This window comes from Sciurus carolinensis, unplaced genomic scaffold, assembly GCF_902686445.1.
Source record: "Sciurus carolinensis unplaced genomic scaffold, mSciCar1.2, whole genome shotgun sequence".
Taxonomy (NCBI): domain Eukaryota; kingdom Metazoa; phylum Chordata; class Mammalia; order Rodentia; family Sciuridae; genus Sciurus; species Sciurus carolinensis.
The window spans coordinates 515,387-534,105 of NW_025920137.1; the positions used below are offsets into that span (position 1 = coordinate 515,387).

At 34.1% G+C, this 18,719-nt stretch overlaps 1 pseudogene; it reads right to left on the reverse strand.

The window, feature by feature from the left end:
• Nucleotides 1-3,377: 3,377 nt before the first annotated feature.
• Nucleotides 3,378-3,779, reverse strand: LOC124974222 (40S ribosomal protein S6-like; annotated as a pseudogene).
• Nucleotides 3,780-18,719: the final 14,940 nt, after the last annotated feature.

An 18,719-nucleotide genomic window follows, 5' to 3' on the forward strand; every position in this document is an offset into this window, starting at 1 on the left:
CCTGAAATGATAACTTTTAAGTTTTCATATCTTCCTTCTTGATTTTCCCTAATATTAGCAGTACTATGTAAGTATGGCACATTTGTTATAACTAATGAACCTATACTGATATATTATGATTAATGAAGTATTTAATTTACTAAAAAATCTTTAGTTGTTTTTTCTTTTTTTCTTAATCTAACATTCATTTTCTGTTCCAAGGATATCATCTAAAATAAATTATATGTAGTTACCATGTTTTCTTTGCTGTGTCAGTTATTACTTATTATTTGGTTGTGTAAAATTGTATCCCATATATTTGGTTCAACATTTAATTATGTTTTCCCTGCTGAGTTGGTGAGGGAATAGGTGAGACATAGACTTGATGAGTCTTCAGTTCATGCTAGTCCAAATGACTCATTTTAAATTCACATGTACTACAGTCTCTGAATTGCCTGAAAGGCATGTTTCTCTCCCAACAGAATGCCACATAGGCCTCCTTCCAGGAAAAGGGGTTCACAGGAAAATACCGGGGAAAGAAAGCTAACTCCTAGATGGGAAGAGATACTTTAGAAGAAATCCAACCTTGGTCTCTGACCAAAAACATGATTGCAGATGTCTAACTTTCACTTTTTGTAAAACATAAATTGGTGCCACCCAAGCTGTGGTCCTTTACCCTGAGCCCTAGTGGACCAATAAAACACTTTTATCGTCCCTGCCAAGAATAAAAAAGTTGTAAAGAGCTAGACTTCTTGTCACATTTACATTATCTGAATTGAGATTGATTAAGGCTGTTTTTAACCCAAGGAAAACATCAGACCTAAGTTATTTAAAATGACTCATTTCACTAGTTATTCTTATCATATTGTTTTCAAAAACTATTTTATTTTCATTTAGAAGCTACTCTTCCACAAAAAGAATGTAAGTTTGTGTTCTCTTTGCGGTACTGGGGATCGAACTCAGGGCCTTGTGCTTGCTCTACCAGCTAAGCTATCTCCCCAGCCCCTTGTGTTCTCTTTTATTTCAACTAAATCCATGAGTGAAAAGACAGAATTGCCTAAGCAAAATAGATACATTACTTGCAGTTTAAAAATTGGATTGAAAACCATAAGATGAATATGTAAATCATATTTTCAATTTAACCTTTTTCTCATTTTAATATATATGCTACATATCACTTGCTTGACATTTTAGTGTGATATGCCCTTCATAATTTTATAATATATTTGTCACTGTTGAATTCAATGGTACTGGTAAAATATGCCATACATAATTTTTGTTAGTAGGTCATTGTCCTAAGACTATAAACCAGAAGCTATGCTGTGATTATTAGTTTATTCTGAGGAATTAGTTCTGTCACTCACTATTTTTACCATCTTAGGAAAAGTACCCCACCTCTTCATTTCTTAAACTCCCCATTTAAAGATACAATGACAAGCGTGGTACTCAACTTACAGAGCTGTTGTTAAGATAAGATAATTCGCAATAGGCCAAATACCCCAAGAGTGCTTGATAACCTTTAATGAATTAAATATACTAATCATTATCAAGATAATTTTCATCTTTAGCATCAGTAGCAAACACTCAACTTTGCATTTTATCTCAATTAAATTATGTAAGATATTTCTAAAATTTAAAATTGAACACATTTCCAATCTTATCTACTTTTCTTATCTTATTTTCTTTTAAAAATGTTGATTAAGATTCATCACAGTCTATTTTATAAGCGCATACACACACATATACACTTGCACATAAACATGCATGCATGTACTGTATATTTTAATGTTGGGGGAAGAAGGTTGGAAAATTTAAAAATATGATTTTGCATGTCTTATTTTGATTGCTTCAAAATTGACTTTCATAGTATAAGAGCACAGTCCTTATGACCCAGTGCAAAATTTTTAAATCTTTTGTAATACATCAATAAAGTATTGTGAAGGACTGACAGGGTCTAATTTCTGTAATGGAACCATAGGTATTCAGGTTCTGGAACATGGTTGTGTCTATGTGGGGATAAAATATGAATCCTAAAGCCAGAGAAGGGATGAATATTTAGTTGAAAATTGCCTTACATATTGTAATACATGAAACCATTTTAAATTTGGGGGAGAGTAAATAGCAGTGGAGATGTTTTCAGGCTTACTGTCATGCTAAATCTCCCTGTTGGTACAAATGAACTAAGGGAAAACAAAAATAGGAAAAGAATGGTATGAACTTTCTGCATTTTAATAATTCCTATCATTGGATGAAAAGTCTTTTTCATATGTATTGCTTTTGTTTTAAACTTGGAGTTAGTTGTACAAGTTTGCTCTTTTATATTGTGATTGATATCAATAGATACAGAATAAAATAAATATATTACTTCCAATTCTTCATAGAGAAACAATTTTACCTAGGTCAAGTTATCAGCTTAATAATAATTCTAATTAGAAAATTTCCATGTAAGAAAAATTAAGTTGCCTAGTAATATCAAGTATGATTGTCTCCTTCTTAGAACTTTTCCTCCCATTTTTTTTCTTTCTTGTGTTTTTCCCCCTTTTACTCCTTCCTCTAACTTTAACTCAGACCTAGCAAGAATTTTGTACATTGTTGCACAGGATGTGACAAAAGCATTTTATAAGTATTAGCCATTTCACAGAACAAATTCTCTCTGTCCTGTGGATAGGACTGCAACCTGTCCTCTGCTGCAGATTGGTATCTGAGTGTCTATTCTGGAAAAAACAAGGACTCAGGCAACATGACTTGGGAAAAGTCTCAAAACTGTGATAAATTTCTCACTGAAATCTTTTTACTAGGTCTTAAAATGAGTTAGTCTGCCTAATTAAACCCTATTTTTCAGGATTTAAATGAGTCAACTGTACATATCCAAAAACTCAGAAATCAGTGGAGATTCCAATCCTTTTATAAAACAGGACAGATAATTTCATAACTCAATAACACATCTGGACAAATATGTATGCCTGACTAAAAACAAACATTGTTAAAATGTGACATTTATTTATTTATTTGTTTATTTATTTATTTATTTATTTATTGAGACTGGAAGGAGTGTGTGGAATCTAGCTCTTTTTCTCTAAAGCAGAGATGAAGGACATTAGATATCATTTTCACATGGGAGCATATGTAGCTATAAATACAATGCATGCACATTTGCAGATGGGTAGATGGATTTTATTACTTTAAAAGTGTTTTATGGGTCACTTCATTTATTCATAGAATCCCAAAGCTATGTTTCCATAATTATATAAGCTGCAGTACACTTATAAGAATATGGATCTACAAGCTATTCCGTATGTGCTGTAAGCCTTTATACAAATTATTACAAATATGAAGGACAAAAAAGACTATTTTTTTTTGAAGGCCAGATCTTATTTATTTGTTACTCTTAAAAATTCTTATTTTTGACCAGACTCAGACTTAGAAGTAGAAGCTCTCAGAGAGGACAGCCTGTGTCTCTTGGCAATCTGTTCCTGGCGATTTTCTTTGACTTCTTTCATTCTCTTGCATCCACAATGCAGCCTCGAACAGATTTGCACTTTCTCTCTCCATTCACCTTGGTCTGTAACATGAGTGCTCCTTACTCAGTAGCAAACGAACATGGCCATGAGTCATGGGGAAGCCTTGTTTGTTGTTCCTGCCACTGATTCGGACCACATAACCCTTCCATTCTTCACCCACAGCGTCAGCAGCAACTTCTGTGGCCATAGCTTCTCATAAAAAGTGCGAAGTTTGCTTTCATAGTCCACTTCAATGAGTTTCTGGCAGCCAGTGGCTGGGAAGGAGATATTCAGCTTCATTTTGGAGCAGCTGATCTCCCACAAGGCGCCACCAAGACTGACTATTAATACCAACATATACCTCCTCGATGCCAGGATATGGAGACAAAACTCATCCTAAAAATGTTTTGCATAGAAATTACTCCATGATAAGAACCTGAGGGAAGATTTTTAATTTTTTCAAACTTAGTTTCTGTAAGTATAAAATAAGGATCAATATCAATCATTAGATGAGTGTGTTAAAGTTCATAAAGCACCACTGATTCTTCGGGTGCTTTAATGGAAAGGGTTACTGCATAGGAAACTGAGAAAATAAAGGAGAGTCAAAAAGATCACCAACAACTCAACCCCCTAAACCAATGCCATTATTTTGGATGATTTCCTTTTGTGACAGACTTTTTATTTTTAGGGGTTGTTTGGTGGTGGTTATTGTGTTAGGTTGTGAAGGCAGAAACTGACCTATCATCATCAATGACAATAGAAAGATTTTACATTAATGAACCAGTCAATACCTTGGAGCTCATATGTGGGTGTTTTTTTCCATATTTTTTTCTAGTAATACAATTCTGAAGACTCTCAAATAGCCTGGAATGTTCTTTTTAAAACATTTTAATGTAGCTTTTCTATAAATAATATAGATTATTTTTTATTAAAAAATGATTTATTTACCAATAATGGCAGTGTAAGCCAGTTTGAAAATAGCATCTATCATTTTCAGGAATTTAATTTGTGGTTTAGTAATTTACACCTCTTTCCCACCTGGAGATTACATGTTGTTGATTTCATGGCTGAATAACTTGAGAAGACTACTTCACCTCAGTATCATCTAGTTAAATTAGTTTTTATTTTCCTTCACATTGGAGCGTTTGACTTTTCTCCAAAATAATCTAAACTCTCACTTCTATGTGTAAACATAATGGTCATATAATCAGTCTTAAATTATATGGAACATTGTGGTGTAGTATATCTCTTCTTTATTATTAGTCATTCATCTGTTGTACCATTTTTCATTTCAACAAAAAATTACAAATTTATTTATTTTATTAATAGTTTTTACTACATTAAATCAATGAAGACATGAAATAATTTTCAAGTTCACTGTTTTATTTAGTTGTGTGACAATGCCAAGAAGTACTATACACCTAATTATAGCATGTTAATATCATAGATGAGAAGGTAACTCAGTTATAATCAATGGAATTATTCACATTATCTATCACATTAATTACTGCTAATTTTACTAAATATTGATATATGTGCTCAAAACTCAGTATAGAATGACAAAATTAACAACATCTCAGTATAGATAGTTCTCATTTTGAGGGTTTATGTGAATAAAATGATTGAATTTTAACTAGTTGTAATAATATCAAAATGCCTATAAGTTTTCCTGAAAATAATGACATTTCTGTAGTCATATTCTCATATAGTCTAAGCTGTTCCTCTATGTTCTATCTCTGTAACTTATTTTATTTAAAGTATCTTTAAATTCTTGGGAAATGGTTGCATGTTGCAAGTTTCAAGGACACATTTTAGAGTGTCTCCATTACAGCTATAATTTTGAGTAATAAACATGTGTCACAAAATAATAGAGTTATGCCTAAGGAATTCAAAATTAGAGTGGATTTGAAATCAGTGAATGTGTGAACAAAGGACACCAGATTCTGCACCTGTGCTTTCAAGTACCATTTGGTTGCATTTAAGTTTGCTCACTTGGTCTCTTAAGCTGAAAGAAGAATGGCTGAATGGAAGATTAATACCCTGATCTCAAATGTCAAAAATGACTCACTGAACCAAATTAATTTTGAACATAAAATGCTATGTTTCTTTGAATGTATAGCCCATGAAATTATACTTAAGGTTGCCAGTACATTAACAATCATATTCCAATGTCTAAAACTTATGAATTCACATTTTCTATTCATAAATTTATAAAAAGATACAGGAAAAAGACGAGTCTCTAAATATATTTCCCTCACTTTGTGTGAATAAAAGTGCTTATAATCAACAACGAAAAAAAGAAAAAAAACTAACTAACAGGTGAGACTAATGCACAAGATGAAATATCAGATCAGACTTTAATAAATAGAGATCCTATTTTGCTAATAATTTTAAAGATACTGGCAATGAAGAGACTTAGAAAAAGGAAGAAGTGGTCCAGGTTCTCCAGACCAGCTTTCTATATCTTTCCTTTCCAGACATAGAGTTTTGGACAGAATAATTGAAAAGATTCATAATTGAGACTTAGTGGTTTTACCCCATATGGCATGGTATTGTTTTAACCATGTATTAGTCTTTGTTATTGTAATGAAATATAGTAACATAAAGGCAAGTTAATTCACAAATGTGGTTTATTTAGCTCACAGTTCTTGAGGTCAAGGGCATGTTGTGGACATCAGGTTGACTCCAGTCAAGGCCTCAAGGTGGATGGTATCAGAATGGTGTGAACACAAGCAGGAGACAGAAATGATATCACCATCAGGAACCAGAGGGACGCTGCAGTCTTACAAACATTTTTAAGCACATGCATCCCATTGACCTGAGAGCCTTCCACCCAGACCCGTCTCATAAAGGTTCTATACCACCCCACAAATGCCACAAGAAAGCTTATGGGATGAAGTCACCATAGCAATCTATGGAACACCATTCTCCTTCTCTCTGTTTTTTAAAAAATGTAGCACACTGTTTTCTAGGAAACAATGTCCCACATATCTATGGATTTTGAGTTCCTTTGTTACAGTATTCCTAAGTATCTACATCCTGTTAAGAGTGTTCCATAGGCAAGTAATTTTCTCCTAAAAATATTTTTCTATATTTTCTGTCTCTCTCTCTTTTTTTTTTACTTTGTTTTTAGATATATTACTATTTGGTAACTTTATGAAACATTATGAAACTCTATGACCATTATACATTATATTATTTTATTTATATGCATTTGATGGGGGATTTTATGATTTTAGTGCATATATGTATGTGTGTGTATATATTTTGAAGTTACCTCTGATTTCAGAAATTCATTTGGCCATATATAGTAATATTATCTTCCATTTGTTTTATTTCTGGTTTATGTGTTTCACTACTTTGCTGCTCTGCACTCTGTTTTTCACTGTTATCTTTAGTCTTATCCTTCATTTCACTAATTTTTTCTGCCACTCATTTTTTTTCTGTAGGGTTATTCATTTCTTAAACTTATAATTATAATGTTCAATTGATCTATAAATATTGTATCAGTCACTTTTGAAAAATAAGCCATGTTCTATTAAAATACTTCCTGTCCTTTGCTATTAATTGTTTTCTATTTTATGTTATATAATTGATGTCTCCATTAATAGGAAATGAAGGACATTAACAATGACCTACTTTTTCTGAGGACTCTATGGTATAATTTATATATTAATTTATGTTTAGCAATTTGAGACTGTGATCTCTAAGTCATGAGTGTTGGAAACACTGACAACAAGAGGATTTTGTTTTTGCATTTGCTGGACCACATTGCTATTAAAACAGGTGAGTTCCATAACTACTTTTTCAATTTCCAGCTTTTGAGATCTACATATTATTTATGTAGGGATTCAATAATCACAATATCATTGGAAGAAAAATTTGTAACTAAAATTTTGGGGAGAAATATTCCTCCTTAATCAAATACCAGATAATATAACTTTCATTTGAAAAAAAAAATTCTTCACTCCCTTCCTCCTCCCTTCTCCTACCTATTACTCTGTATCTATATCTCTGGTTTTATTGTTTTTCTTCAAGGTTAATCTTTCATTAAAAGTAAAACTGTCAATGAGATCCCAATTATAAGTTATACTCTATGCAGTATAATATGTCAAAATACATTTTACTGTCATGTGTAAATATAAAGATCAAATTAAAAGAAAGTGAAAGTCTCTTAGCTTGATCAAGGATTATGTCCTTATAGCTAAGGACTATCAGCATTGCTTTTCTTATAACTTTCTCTGATAAGGAGAAAATAAGTGGTTTCTAACCCATTTTCTGCTTTGATTGGTATTATATTGTGTCCTTACTACCCAGTGGTAGCCAGCTAATGTTCATGATACACAACTCCTGCCATATGTAAAATGGCATTCTTTCCTTGTTGGAAAGAAGCATTAGATATGTTATTTCATTTACATTCTCTAGCACTTGCTTTTAACTATTGTATAGACTGAGTTATCTGACCATGTGAGGAAGCTTCCATAGAGTTTATAGGGTACTCTTTTCAAATAGATGACCAGCTGGGTGCAGTGGCACCTGGTTGTAATCCAAGCAGTTGGGAAGGCTGAAGCAGGAGGATTAAAAGTTTGAGACCACCCTCAGCAACTTAGCAAGGCTCTCAGCATCTTAGTGAGACCCTATGTCAAAATAAAAACTAAAATTGGCTGGGGGTGTGACTCAGTGTTTAAAAGCACATGGGTTCAATCACCAGTATAAATAAATAAATAAATAAATAAAATGACCAGATTTCTGACACATTGTGTAGTTTTTTCTTCATTGGACATTTTTAAATTTATTTCACTATTTCTGCAAGTAATGGCATCTGCCCCATATAAATTAAAAAATAGATCAGAAAAAGTTAATTTCCTTCCCCAGGGCCACACAGTAAATCAATCAGTTATAAACGGATTCCATGGCAAAAAATCCATGGACTCCATCTGTGGAAATAGAACATATTTAATGTCAATTAAACTTTTATCAGTCTATATAATATGAAGTCCTAAAATCAAATGTCTTTAAAAGCAGCTGTGCAAGTAAAAGTAGAAGAGGTGTTGCAATTAAACATATTCTTTCATTTTGTTTAATTTGAGAATAACCTATGACATTACTTTTGATAAAAGTATTGCATTAAATGAAAAATCACCAGATAAAAAGTGCTTATCAGAGTTAAAAATTCAACTGCCTTTTATAAGGCCTGAAATATTAGAAAACATTTTAATTTTTTTAAAAAAGGTCCCTGTCATCTCAATACAGTACAATATCTCTTGCTGTTTGATGTTTAAAGTAAATATCATTAGCTTTTCATGTGCTTATTTATTTTAGAATTTATTTTTATGAGTTGTTTTTCTGACAGAAATGGATTCAGAGACAATTAGGACTCCAAATTTGCCAACCAATTGCTTGTTAATGCTACATTGTTTCAAGTCTGTGTACAAAGGGGGCATACCAAGGAAAACACTTCTTTTTCTACTGATATTGGGTGTTAAACCTCCATGTAAACAGCCTATGTGGGGGAGCTGGGACTGGTCTTGTGAGAACTGCACTTACTCAGAAGCCCCACTGAAGTAACTGTATATGTTTTATGTCATAATGCATATAACAAGAGTTCCTTTTTTAAAATCTCAAAAGAGAGATCTGACAGCCTTGCAAGTAAATTATTAGTTATATTCTTTACAAATAATAAGACATAGACAATTTTAAGAAAAGAAAATCATTGCAAATATGCCACTGGAAATATTTCTTGCCCATGATGCTGCCCTTAATTACTGCTTTTTCTGAAAATGCTTCTGTTTACCTGCACTTTCCCCAGAGTTGGATTGTGGGGTGCACATTCTTCCACATTCTTCATAAGTTTCTGAAGCACCTGGTGATGGGGAAGTATCACACTACTAAAATTCCTGTGGACATTGAACGAGAAGAGAAGGCAAGGACAGGAATTTTCATGAATCTTAAGGGACAAGGAGAATGTAGCTGTTCACTTAATTCCTCTGTTCATTGACCTTTCAGGGGAATAATTTATTTTCTCTTTTATTCCTTTTCTTTTAAAAAAAAACCTGGTATGTGTCGACTGATATAACCAAGACAACTGAAATTTCAACCTTGGTAATTGGCACTAGATTTCTAAAGTATTATTATTATGTGAGTGCCTGGAGAAGCCTATTTCTTCTTTCAATGATCTTCCGAGACATGGTATTCTGAATTTAGTATTTGCATCAGTGTATCTTGCCACCTTAACCTTCTTCTAGTGCAGTTTGTCACATCATGACTTCTATATACCTTATCTACAATCATAGTACTTTTGAATTAATAACTACAAAATGGTATTTAAAGAGCATTTTATAAAATCTTATCATATTTTAGTTATCTGAAGCATAATTATCCTATCTCTACTATCTTTTCTATTCAAATGTACAAAAAGGAAAAAGAAAAATAGTTTTTCTTCAGTGATATTTTGATTCTGTCAAGGCATCCACTTCTTCTATGCTTCTTAACTGCCTGTTACTTGAAATTAAAACATTTAATCCAGGACAAAAATTCCTCTTTGTTCCATTTCTTATTAAAATAGTCACATTTCTATGACTTCTTAGATGTCTTAAATCCATCTCAATTTATGTATTATGACTTGAGTACATTTTATGATTCCCATTCCATGTTTATAGTAATCAATTCTCAACTGCAGGCATCAAAACATTATTTACATTTGACTTTACTCAAGAAACTTACATTCTAACATATTAAAGAATACAATAATATGCTACTTCCCTCTTGTCAATAAATCTAATTTTTTTAGAATTGTACTTTTCTCAATTTAGTCATTTAACATTTAGTTAAATATTTTAGTAAACCATATGAAAAATTATTTACCATAATCCAAAATTCTCAGACTGTTGAAGGAAACAGTATACTGCACTAGGAAAGCAAAGGCTGCTTTCCAGTGACACTCTAGATTGAACAAAAACAATGTCATCTGGTTGATAAAGGTGTACATATGTGAATGGTGGATGTTTACTTCTTAATTTCAGGTTCTTTGTATATTTTTGCACTTTTTCCTAAACATAGTTATATTTCATATCTCATTGTTAAAGTGGAATTTTGTCATTTCCTTTTTGTTTTTATTTGTTGCATCTTTCAGTACTCCAAAATATTATCTGTTCCTGATCTTGATTTCATGAGTTCATTAAATGGTTCAAAGTACACTTTTTATTACCTCTGAATATTTAGGATGACTGTGATTACAAGCAAACTTGAAGTTGTTCATTAGAACAGAAGATAAAAATATAGAGTTCTCTAACACCCCCAGATCCCCAACAATCTGTGGATAGATAATGTAGGCAGAAACAGTGAACAAAGCAGAAAGAAAATACCTCTGTGGAAAGTCTCGAGTTCTCATCACCAATATGCACTTATTATCTAATAATATTTGAGTCACTGTGATTTATAAAGTCTCAAGGGTTTATGTGGGGATTTCTCCTTCCAATTAATGGAAACTTTCTGTTATAGTAGTGCCCCCATAGTGAATTTTGCACAAGAATATATCCTACTAGCTAACATGCAACAAAGAACACACTTGAAGTTTGTTTGAAGATAAGAAAAATATCAGGTGAATATAGATTCCTTTTTTCTACAGAAAGTTTTATATTAGTTTTACTGCTTTAGACCACTTGTTAACTAACCTCCCTAAAGTCAGTTTCTTCATTTCTAATGTCAGAATAATGTAGCATCAAACTGGGCTGTATCAATACATAAATGAGCAGTATATTCACTCTTTACTATTGTATTGGACATATATCTATAAATGTTACATACAATTCCCTCTACCTCCTATTTTACATTCTGTGTCCTCTCAACCAGCTGATAAATTAATTAATGCAAATATGAAATTATTCCATCATACATCCAAAGTTGGTTTAAATACATTTTTTCTGCATGTGTGAATTTTTAATCATCCATTAACCCTTTACTTGGAAGTGATATATAATAGGCTATTTGTTCTCCAGCTACAGGAAAGATACTTTTTGTGTTGATAATCAAGAAAAATAATACCTTAACTGCTTATTTCTTTGGTTGTATAAGGAGTCTGAAACATCCAGGAGGAAAGGAGGAAAGTTTTAATTTAAAAAAATGATGTTGTTGATGAAGAAATCAGTCCTTTTACAAGGATTAAAAATTCAAATCAGTCCTTTTACAATGATGAAAAACTCAAATCAAATTTTAAGAAAACTTTGCAAATATGGCAGTAGATATTAAGAGTGAGAGTTTCCACTAGCCCTTTAATACATTGATTCCAGAATCAAGGTCACTCTCTATTAAACTATTATCCAGAACACATAATGTATTATTAAGAATAAACTTACATATTGCTGGTGGCTAACTGGTGCCTCATTAGGCATCAAGACACTTTCATTTCTGTTTCATATACAAGCACCCATCTGAAGGAGATGGGAGAAATACGGGTGTATGGATGTTGAGTATCAGTCCACAGTTCCTCTTTTCATGAAAATGTGTTCTTTGAATGGAAGTGGATTCCCATGGAATACTAAGTTGTAAAGGTTAAAATTAATATGCACTTTTGAATTCCTGTTTATTACAGACAATAACACAAATAACTCATGATGGAAGAGTAACAAATATATGAAGCCTTTCACCAGTATCTAAGTGATGGAGACTGTTGGAGACTATGTCAAAATGTAGAAAATATATTTGTATTCAATATATTTTTTAATACCATGTATCAAAATTAAACAAATCTCCATGAGGCAACCAATCATTGCTTGAGATCTTGGGACTTTTAGTATATGACTTATTAATATATCAAGGGGCAGAAAATTATTTTCATAATTGTTCTAAAATCTGAAATGTTACCAGATCCACAAATTATTAAGTGTTTCATGTTAATATTGAGAAATATTGTTGACTTGATTAACTTCTCTCCATTCTTTAAGAGTATGCCTTATTGCTTCTACCGAAAGTGATATTAAAGAATTAGTAAATACTTACTTGTCTGTACCACCAACTGGGAGGTGATTCCAAAGGCATATACTCAAGTATGAAATTGGATATTATATAAACCTTTTGCTTAATAGTGTCACGGTTACTCAGGTTTTCTTAGGAGAAATATTACAGAAATAATACTTGATTGATTCAATACATACCTCTCTTGCAATATTTTGCAAAGCTGATGAGTTTCATTTTATTTGAACATTCTAAATACAACTCAGAATTTCCACATACAGCTGCTGTCTGTCAATAAAACTCGTGTGAAAGCAAGCCCTGTGTATAGGCATACAATTGTTAATGAATATAAGAATTTAGGAAATAAACATTAAATGCTCAATAAAAATGAAATATTTCTTTTAGTGTGGAACATTGTTAAAATTGAAAATACATTGCTTAAAATAAATGTATGAACCTATTAATGAAACCTGTTATAAAATTTAATATCACTAGATATTTCACAAATTACAAAAGAACAGGTACTAGAACATATAATTATTAATACTATTAACCTACATAGTTAGGGAGCATATATGGAGTGGGTGGGAAATATGTTCACCATCTTCAGTGTAGTGATTATATATAGAAATATGGATTTTTAAGTTGTATCAAATGAAAAGGTATGACAATGTTTATAATTTTAATAACAATTATTAGGCACACACACATACACACATGCACGGTGACACCCATTCTATTTTTTCTCTGCTTTTTTCAATATTGAATTATTTTAAATCTAGATGTATGTATATGTAATGCATCATATATAACACGTTTCATATCATACATATTGCACATACATTGCAATAGGCAGATTAATTTTTCCCAAAAGATGTTTGTATAATTTAGGGTTCTCCAAAGAAACAGATTTATAGTGGGGATTGGCTTATATGAGTAGGAAGCTTGAACATTTCCTCAATCTGCTGTCTGCAAGTGGAAACTCTGGGAAACTAGTGGCATAATTCAAAGTCTTGAAGCTGGAGAACAAAAGTAAACTGTTGGTTCTGAAGACCTAAAAACCAGGAGTGGCAGGAGGAGACAACTTTCTTACCTCAAGCAATCAGGCAGAGTTAATTGAAACTTATTCCAACTTTTTGTTCTATAGCACTTCCCCACTTAACCACCATTTTACTCACATTGTTTCAATTACCCACAGTCAACCAAAGTAGTGTGAGTACAGAACAATTGTGATATTTTGAGAGAGGCAGAGAAAATCTACTCTCACCTAAATTTTATCACAATACATTACTATAATTGTTCTATGCTTATGGGTTATTATAGTCTCTTACTATGCTTAATATAGTAATTAAAATTTATTATACAAATGTATGTATAGAAAACTACATCAAAAATAGCTAGGATTTGTTATTGTCAGCAGTCTCAGGAATGTGCTGGGAATCTTGAAGCATATCCCCTGCAGATAACAGGGACTACTATATAGGTCTTCTTTGGGTTGGATGATGATCACTAACCCTGTGGAGGACCACAAAAAAAAAAAAAATTGGCCTGCTCGGAAGTATAATATGAATAGAATTATACATCACATCATGTATTTTGCCTGATTTCTTTTCTCAAAATTCCATGTGTTTGTAAGAATTACTGCCATTCATTATCCATTGACAACTGAATTAACTTTGTTGTCAGTAGCACACGGAACATTCTGTAAAATAGACCATACTCTAGGGCACAATGAAAATTTTAGCAGATACAAGCAAATTATAGAGAATTATTTGCACCCTATCAGATTGTTATTGATTGAAATCTAAAATGAACAAGATTTTTAAAAAGAAACTACTCTAACTCCTGAAGATTAAATGTACACTTTTAAATAAGACCAGAATTGCAGAAGAAATCAGGGGAGAAATAAGGTCTTAGAAACAAATGACAACAGAGTCAGAACATACCAAAATCTGTGAGACAGTGTGAAGGGAGTTCTATGAGGAACGTTTATAGCACTAGGTTCCTATATTTCAAAACAATAGATAGATACAAAATTAATGGCCTAATATTACACCTCAAAGTTGTAGAAAAAGAACAAATTAACACCATAATCAGTAGAAGACATACACAAATCAATAAATACTATTCACCACCTAAATACAGTTAAGAACAAGAATCACAGGATTATATCATCAAAGTGTATCTGATAAAAATGTAGATCTGATAAAGTGTTGATCAAAGCATATCTGATAAAATGCAGCACCCACTCAAGTTTATAAAACTAGAGAAACTAGGGAGAGAAGAAATTTTCTCAACATTGTAAAGACTATATATGGCAAACCCAGGCCAACATCATACTGAATGGAGAAAAGCCAAAAGAATTTCCTCTAAAATGAAGAACATGTCCAACATATCTGCTCTCCCATTTCTATTCAACATAGTCCTTAAAACCCTTGTTCATCAGGCAAGAGAATAAAATTAAAGGAATTCAGAATAAGAAATGGAGAAGTCAAATTATTTATTTGCTGATGGCATAATCCTCTATTTAAGAAAACCCCAAAAATTCTACCAGAAGATTTCTAGAACTGATAAATTAAGTTAGCAGGATACAAGAGCATGACAAATCAATCAATCATATTTCTTTACTCCAATAATGAATATGTGGATAAAGAAATTAGATAAACTATTCCATTCACAATAATGTCAAAATAACAAAAAACAAAGACAAAAGAACTTAGGGATAAATCAAACCAAGATGGTGAAAGATCTCTACAGCGAAAACTATAGAGGCATACATTTGTTTTTGAAGGTATTCATTTCTGACCACTCAGGGGAAGATCAGTATAAAGCTGCCAGAGCAGCTCTGGGGTTGTAACCCTGTGGAGATGTCAGGAATGGAAGGTGCCCAAAGTCTCCCCTCCTGATTATCCTGACCACTTCTTATCCATTGTGTGCACTACAAAATTCAGTGCTAACAGAATTCAAAGATAAGAACAATTCCACATTGGTTCACTTTACTTTTATGTAAATAGCATGAGACAGTGTGACATTTTCACAACCCAAGCCTCATGTGCTCCTTCTCTACTATGTTTAGCCGAAGCCATGCGGAGATTTGGGGTGTGTAGACAGGTGGTGGGTGCAGCCAACCACTGCTGCAGGCTAGCCACGTCTCACTTCCCTACACATGGGATTATGGAGATGATATGTTCTCCAATGCCTTCTCAGATGTGACTTTTCCAACTGCTGCCACCCACCCTCTCCACATACCTCAGGGAAGGACCTGATGACTGGGAGAGAGATTCCTTTTTGTCAAGGTCACCAGTTCACAGTAAGTCATGCCTACACTGGCTCAAGGGGAGTGAATCTCTGGACATATTAGATCAAGCCAAGTAAGTGCTCATCCACACTGACTCAAGGGAAGTATCTACCCTGAATAGGAGAGTGAAGAACAGTCATCTAAGATGTGCAGACAATGGTTGCTGTGCACCTGAGGCATCCCCTTTGTTTTTTAACCAGACTTTTATATGTTTTATCTTTGAACATCAATTATATTATATAAAAACAGGGAAACAATTTTTAAAGAAACATTTCTATCATCCTTGAAGCATGGGAGAAAGGACAGAGAAGTATAGGGCAATAGGGCAGGGAGGGGGTAGAGTCCCAGGGAAAACAGATCCTGATTTCTCTCACAGGTGGGAGAAGAGGAGACTCCTGATGTCCAAGTGGGTCCAGAGGTGCTCCTGGCTGGAACGCATGCAGAGAAACCTGAGCCAGTATGCACACCTGGTTCCTGCGGTTGTTTAGAGACCATGTGACTAATGCTATCCTATGATGTAAAGAATCCACAGAGCATAGATTCCTCTGACTGTCTGTCCATTGGTTTTGTCTGTCTCAGTTCTGCATTTATGCTGGAATCACCCTATTTCTGAATCTAGCACATTCAGAACCTCCCTGGATAAGAGCCACTTTAACTGACAAACAGCATGTTACAACACAGTTGTTAAAAGTAAACAGTAGTACCTCCTTGTCACCCTCTTGCATACTTTGCTGTTGTCCTGAGGTTGTCCTTGAGAGAAATTTGGGAGAAATTGAGGATCCTCCTGATTTTGACCACTTAGGACTCAGGGTCAGGCAGGGAGGCGATGCAGGGAGCAGAGGTCTTTGCATGCAGGGAGTGGACATCAATGAGTCCGGTTTAACCTTCTGATGCCCTTCTGCCCTAACTGCTTGGCTTCTGCAGGGAGTTGTTGCTCATAGGACAAGGAGAAGGTGTGGAGTGCAGACTCAGTGGCACACTTCTTTGATAGGACTGAGAAATTGGAAGGATCCATGTGTCATGATTGAGGCCCAACACTCTGATCCCCAGGCTTCTCCTGGAAAATGCAGTCTTGCCTCTGGGTGCATGTGGGACTGGCATATCAGGTGCATAGCCATTGCATCATCAAACTTTCTATTGACTAGAAACACCCAGGTCTTATATGGGTTATAACCCATGTCAAACAGGATTGTCATTATTCTGGGGTTTGGGTGTTTGGGGAGCGGCTCAATAAGTTGTTGGGCTGAATACTCCTTACCCTCACTCAGCCATGGGTGCTGAAGGATTTACTCTAAGGCAGGTCACTGCATGGAGGTTCTTGGTCAGCATTTTATGGATGAGCCATCCTTTTTGGGTGGGAACATGATCAGGAATGTGGTGCCTTGCCTCCATGATCTGTGTCACCAGCTCCCAAAGATCTTCATAAATGGTTGTCTCCATGAAAATATAACATACAGAATGACACCTAGGCTCCAAACATCCATGGGAGTGGGTGGAGACTTATATTCTTCCTGATGAGTGATTTCAGGGGCATGATATGGGAGAGTGGTCTGAATCCCAATCAGCTTCTGCTCAGCTGTGAACTTCACACCTATGCCAATATCAAGGAGTTTGAGGTTGTCTCTAGCATCCGCCATGATGTTCTTGACCTTCAGGTCTCAGTGCATGATGCACTTCTTGTGGTAGTTGCCCACTGCACACATGATCTTCCTGAATATTCCAGGCATCCTCCTTCCTCATGCCATCAAACTGGGTGTGGTAAAGTAGCTGTCCTCCCTCACCTGCATGCTCCATCATGATATAGATATTTTTACCTATTTCAACAAGCTGAAATAACTGAATCACATGGGAGTGTTCCAAGTCCTTCACCATAATCAGTTCAGAATGGACTGAGAAGTTCTCTTTTTCCTTTGACAGGACTTTAAGCACCACATCTGCCCCAGTGAGGACATCGTGGGCTAGTTTTACCTGGAAATACTCACCACATCCAATGGCCCTCAGAACCTCATAAAATCCCTGCAGGACATCTCTTCACAGGAGATGGGCCCCTGCAACACTACATCAGTTTGACTGCTCTTTCTACCCATACTGAGCAGGAACACCAACTAAGGATGCTAGGTGAAAAGAAAATACAAACCAAAACAATATTGTAAATAGCTTGTAGATCATGTAGCACCATGTAGAGCAGATGCCATCTACTCTGAGTAAGGAGCTTCCTCACAAACACCTAGGGACCACTAGGGTTGAGTTCACACACCTTGAGCTTCCATTGGTCTCTGCAGTGACCTGAGTTATGGTGATGGGGGAGGAGTTTGAGGTTTGGAGAAATGGAAAAGAGAAATGGGGTTTGGAGTTCCTGCCAGTTAGTTTTGTACCAATTTGCGTTTGTGTTAATAAATGTAGTGGTAATGTTTATAGGATTTGAGGATCAAAGTAAATGCCATGCAAAAGATACTTATTTACAGTCAGTGTGAATATAGAAATATGATATTTATTTCCTGCCATTTTCATTTATTTCTAATACTTAATTCAAACTTGATTCTCTGTAGTTTAGTATCCTTCTAGTGAGTTTCATTCCACTGCTGGTTGTGATGCTTATATATATATTTTTTCTTCAGCTTGGAATATTTCATTGTGTAAGATTTGTAGTGCAATCTATCTGGTTATATGAATTCTTTTATATTTGGCATGGAAGGTTTTTATTTAATTTTCAATTCTGAAGGACAATTTTGCTGGATATTTTAATCTTGGTATATATAATTCCAAACACTCCTTGCATTTAGGGTGTGGACTGTGAAATCATTTGAAATTCTAACTGGTTTACCTCAACATGTGACTACCTTTTTTTTTTTTTAATCTTGAGCCTTTAACATTCTAACCTTAGTCTGTATTTTAGGTATTTTAGTTATAATGTGTCTTGGAGAGGATCTTCAGTGATATTGCCCATGTGGAATTCTGAGATGCTTTTGAATTTGGATTTCCATCTCATT